Consider the following 5,732-nt stretch of genomic DNA (forward strand, 5'->3'; position numbering starts at 1 on the left):
GTTCGAATCAACTATTCTTCATATGCTACTTCTTTATTTCGTACCAACTTGTGCCCTTTTAACCTCAAAACTTACAGAAAACGATGGGAAATTCAGTGTTGTGCAATAGAGGAAGCGCAGGTACACTTTGTTCGTCATACAAAGCAGGCAAGACATTCCATCACGCGTCTGGCTTCGTGATTGACAGACTTCAATAACTTACCCTCGACATTTTCTCAGTTGACAGGTAGTGAGTGTAGAGCGGGGGCAACAAATATCGCCATGTGCGCGCTTGGGGAGCCATCTGCTGTCGCTGCAAGGGACTAGTCAGCCCAATTCAACTGAACAGCTCCGAGATGAGACACTGCAGTTTTTGTCAAATGGTGTCTTCAGGCGCTGTCATCTCATTTCCGACAAAAGGAACAGTGCTGCAAGACGACAAAAATATTTTGCTGACATTGCCGGCTTTGTGCATTGCTGGAGTGGCCCCACGTAATGTGAATAATGCTACACACTCGATTCGTGTGATGCGGTCCGTATGGCATAAAGGACCGAGTTTTTGAAACGTAAAGCATACTTACCTGGCACAGGGGATACCGTGATCATGAAGGCGGTTCCTCCAGGACGAGGCTCTTCCATTGCACTTCGGTTGGGCTGATCCCTGCGATTACCCCTAATGTGGGTAACTCGGGTGCATAATTTTTGGTAGTCGGGACTGCGTTCGCGCAGACCCGGTCTAATTTAAATCTAACTAAGTGAATTGAATAATCACGGATTACCGAATATACAACGACACGCTACGATCTGATTAAAGGATGCAGGAGGCCTCTCAGTATAGTATTATACAGAAGCAAACGCTTGCTCCCATTCCAGAGCGACGTAATGACGATTGCTTGCTCGTTGGTCGGACGGTTTTCAAACCCTTCACCCACTGAAGATGAAATATACTCTAAATGCACAACTGAACCAACACACAGAATTTTTTCTCACAGATAAGACGAACTGGTCATCTCCTCTCCCAGAGAAGAAAAATATCAATTACGTATGGTATTCTTTTCCTTTGTTGTCATTTTAACACCTTATACAAGGAAGCCGGCAGCGGCAATACTACGCCGCTCTTCCGCCACAGATATTTCAAGTAGAACATAGGAAGACATAGAAAAAAATGGACAAAAACAGTACACACACAAAGTAAAAAAACATGGAGCCGTTCACAGGCGTAGTAAAATAATAAACGTTCAGCACTGGTACACGCACATAGGCGACTGAAATGACACACGTGAACGATGGAGCGTGGGCGGTGAAATACTAAGACACTAACATGATGTTACAGAAAAAGCCGATGGCGATGATCTCCGGCGCGCGAACGTTCACTGTTTGTGTACGAATCCGGGGACCTGCCAAAGGAGAAAAGGTGGGGGAAGGAGAGGGGTGGCGACGGGGTGAACGAAGATAGGGCGGGGGGGGGGAAGAGGGAGGGAGAAGGGGGTGCCCTTGGGAGTATGGTACTCTTGGGGCACAGATCTTTTAGCATCATATTGCGAGCGACGCATTTAGCATCTTGAATTCCCGAAGATACGACACATTACCATACGGTTATGTGACACAGAAGGTTTTTCAACAAAGAATTTCGAGGGTAATGTACACCATGTGCCTTAAAACGCGCTTAGGCAGTACCAATAGTTTGCTCTCATTACAGAACGACACGTTGACGGTTGTTTGCTCGTTATTCGGACTGTTTTCTGACCTTAACCATTGCAGATTAAATATATTTTAAATGCACAACTGAATCTTTGACACATTGGAACTGTTTGCTCTCACAGATAAGACAACCTGATCATCTCCTCTTGAATCCTTCTCCAACAGCACTACAATATCGATTACAGATGTTACTCTTGAGGTACAATGCTATTGATAGTTCTCTACCAAATGAAACTTCCGATGATTTTACGATAGCCAGTTATCACATTTATGTTAGCGGAGTATCATTCTGAGGAAGAACTTCAGGAGAATTGAATCGGTGGTTGGAAGAAGGGAATAAACACCGAAAATAATAAATCGAGATTTGCCGAATTTGAGTCATGAAAGGGTATACGCAACTATAGAATACAAGAAAGGAACGAAAACCAAGTCATCAAGCCCTGAAAATCAGGTCTGAATACCCTGCTGGTATTATGGGCCCCCTACATATTTGGAAGTACAGGAAACGAATTCTAGCGGTAATCACATGAACTACTAGAAATAGTTGCCAAACTTCACTGTAGTGTGTGCAGACGTAATAGCTGTCATGGTTTGTGAGTAGTTGTGCTGTGAATTTTTTCGCTGCCATCAAAAGTTTGAAAGGTTAGTGTTTATTTGAATAAAACTCAAATTTCTAACATGTTATTACTAAAACTAAGGTAAGGTACGTATTTGGCTTGTTGTTGGGATGCCGTTTTACATTAATTAACGTCGGTTGCGAACTAAACTAACCGTAGGCAAAATCATTTTTCCCAAGATGTCGAGGGTGGATATATGGGCCCCTTTTACTGCTGGTATTATGGGCCCCGTAAAATCAATCAAATTTTATGGGGCCATTTACAAATATTGCTACTCTTTATGTTTCAGATGCCTCGAAGACATCTTGTACCACCAAAAAAATCGAAACGGCAATCGTGGGACAAAGCAAATATGTCAAATGCTATTGTAGCTATTATGGAGAAAAAAAATGGGGTTGAAAAAAGCGGTTAAAGTGTACTCTGTCCCTCGTTCTACACTCTAAAGGCTTTCACGAATCGATAAACCGGTCGAAGAAATAGTTGATATTAAACTGGACCGTCCACCGATTTTACCACAGGGACTTGAGGATGAACTGGTTAAATATCTTCTTATTATGGAATCCAAATTCTACAGCCTTACCAGAAATGACGTCAGGCGCATAGCCTACCCGCTTTGTACAAGAAATAAAATCCCTCATCCATTTGTAAAGGGCGAAGTTTCTGGTCGAACTTAGTTTGACCATTTTGTGTCACGGCACAAAAATATTCTGTCTATTTTGAAGCCATCCGCAACTTCGATTTCATGTGCTAATGGGTTTAATAAACAAGCTGTCGACAATTTCTTCAGTTTACTTGAAGCTGCGTTCAGTAACTACAAATATCCTGCGGCCAGAGTTTTTAATGTAGACGAGTCAAAAAATGGCTCTGAGCACTATGGGACTTAACTGCTGAGGTCATCAGTCCCCCAGAACTCAGAACTACTTAAACCTAACTAACCTAAGGACATCACACACATCCATGCCCGAGGCAGGATTCGAACCTGCGACCGTAGCCGTCGCGCGGTTCCAGACTGTAGCGCCTAGAACCGCTCGACCACCCCGGCTGGCAGACGATTCAGGTCTTAGTGTCGTTCAAAGAAAAATTTCTCGTGTCATCGGCCTGAGGGGAAAAAGGCAAGATGGTGCATTATCTGCAGCTGAAAGGGGATCACTTGTAACGTGTAAAAAGATGCTTATGTGTGTGACTATTGTGAATAGACTAGGCATAGGCTGTGAAAATCATCCCACCAGTAGACTAATTAACAATGTTCAGAGTGAATCTTTCTTTCATAATACACAAAAATTAAATAAAGTTATTTTTTCAAATTTTTATTTCTTTTTATTTGAAACTACCTTGGGGCCCATATTACCAGCACAAATTCTTGACGCAACAAAATGCAGACTATCAGGAAAAATAAAATTTTGTTTTAAATATTAAAAAGTTGAACCAAAACATGTCGTAACTTTTTGCAGGACATACTAGAGAAATGATTTCTGTTAATTTCAGGTGATTATACTAAAAATAAAAGGTGTTATATAAAAAAACAAAGTGGGGCCCATTTATCCACCTTTACCTATATAATGTCACCAATTTCCGAGAGTGATTCTGAAGTGGCTTAATCGTTCAGAAACAAGCGGAGAAATAGAGTTCGCAATGTTCACTGCTATAAACGTGAAGTACAGAAGAGGCAGCGTCTTCTTGGTCAACAATATGTGAGTACCTCCACAGGTAATACTATTCTTGCAAAATCCAACACCACAACATTTCATTTTCTTGCAAGTTGAAATGTACAGACTACTTCCCTCCTGAAGAGAAGAAATATTTTCTAGACAATTTATATGATGGACTAAACAAAAATTAAAAAGATACATTCCTAATGGGTGTGATAATGCGACGTGATCCAAAACGCCGCCATTCAAAGAACGAAAACCCTAAGAAACGAGACAACGTTTTCGATTTCTTCGTTCTGAACAATGCCAACAAAAGAATTCAAGTTTGTAGAAGTGCATTTTCCGTTTTATATGCCATCAAAAATAAAGCGCTTTTCCGTTTGACTACTTTAATTGTTTCTGGAAAATCTGCAATTGATATGCCCGGTAAACATATGAACCGGTGTAATGTGTTACCTCCACAAATACTAGGTGCCATTGATGATCATGTAAATGAGTTCCCAATACACCATTCTCATTACTGCAATAAGGAAATTAAATATCAAGTGCTGAGCTGGACATAAAATCTTTGCACCGCCTGTTTTGTGAGAAATATCCGCATTACGCATTTAGTGTCAAATACGATTTTTATCGGAAATATTATAATGAGAACCACGGATATAGATTTTGGAGGCTCCAAATTGACGTCTGTAGCACATGTGAGGATTTGGAAACGAAAGATCAAATCACCAGTTCTCAACGACACCGCAAAACGTGTCCCAGTCGCTGAAAAGATGGTCTATTTACGTCGTGCCAAGAAATTTTACTCTAAACAAAAAGAAGTGTTGCATCCATGCAATGAAAAAGAAGAATGTAGGGTGCCTCGTCTTTGACTACATGCAAAACCTTCCACTGCCGAAAATTCCGGTGAAGGGACGTTCTATCTAAGGCAGCGTTCACACTGCCGGCCGGGCCGAGCCGAGCCTGGCCGGGCCGCCGCCCGCTTTGCTATCAGACACATGGTTTTGAATTGCGGTGTTCAGACTGGCGGCCGGGCCGCGCCGACACGGCGTGAGCCTCCCGGAGCCGAGCCGACGACATTCCGAATGTTTAATATTGCCGGCGCGAGCCGACCGCAGGCGCGAGCCTGTGGAGCAGCACTACTGCTTCTGTAGTACACGCATCACACGTCTCCCTTCTGCTTTCATCACAAGTGTGACTGCACACGTCTTTTATTTTAAGATGTTACCTCACATTTCACAATAAGTGAGGAAAAATTACGTTTATTATAATGATACATGCGAAATTACTTTTATTTCATATATTTAATCTACATGCATTTACAACAATAGCTTGCCAGCGTTCGCGGCATTGCCGCCACTGAATAGTTCGCATTTACTTGTAAACGGAGGCAGATATGAGTGTCACTGAGGGACGGAAATGTGTCCCTACCAGATGACAATGCATTGTAAAGTCATGTTGTGGCACGTTACTATATAAGCTGTTGTCTGTGACATCTTTTTGCGATGTTCTTACTTTAATGGATGCAGAATAACATATACATGACATTAACTTGTGTCCATCAATTTGGTATCAGAATTTCGGCTAGTATGACAGTAATGATGCAGTTTCCAGATTATGGAACGAAGTAACCAAGGAGTGTGTTTCAGATAGTACGCACAAATATAAATTATTTTCCTTTATAATTTTATTTGTTTTATTTACAGTGAAATGAGATACAAAAAAATACAGTAAATAGCAAAGTAATTTCAATTCCAAAATTTATTTGAGAGGTTTTTCAATTATT

At 41.5% G+C, this 5,732-nt stretch overlaps 1 non-coding gene across 1 annotated transcript; it reads left to right on the forward strand.

Annotated features, from left to right (window-relative positions):
- The first annotated feature begins 552 nt into the window (after window positions 1-552).
- LOC126237675 (U1 spliceosomal RNA) lies at window positions 553-715 on the forward strand. Its single transcript, XR_007545150.1, has one exon. It is a non-coding gene; the product is annotated as a U1 spliceosomal RNA (small nuclear RNA).
- Window positions 716-5,732: the final 5,017 nt, after the last annotated feature.

This window comes from Schistocerca nitens, chromosome 2 (genome assembly GCF_023898315.1).
Source record: "Schistocerca nitens isolate TAMUIC-IGC-003100 chromosome 2, iqSchNite1.1, whole genome shotgun sequence".
NCBI classification, from domain to species: domain Eukaryota; kingdom Metazoa; phylum Arthropoda; class Insecta; order Orthoptera; family Acrididae; genus Schistocerca; species Schistocerca nitens.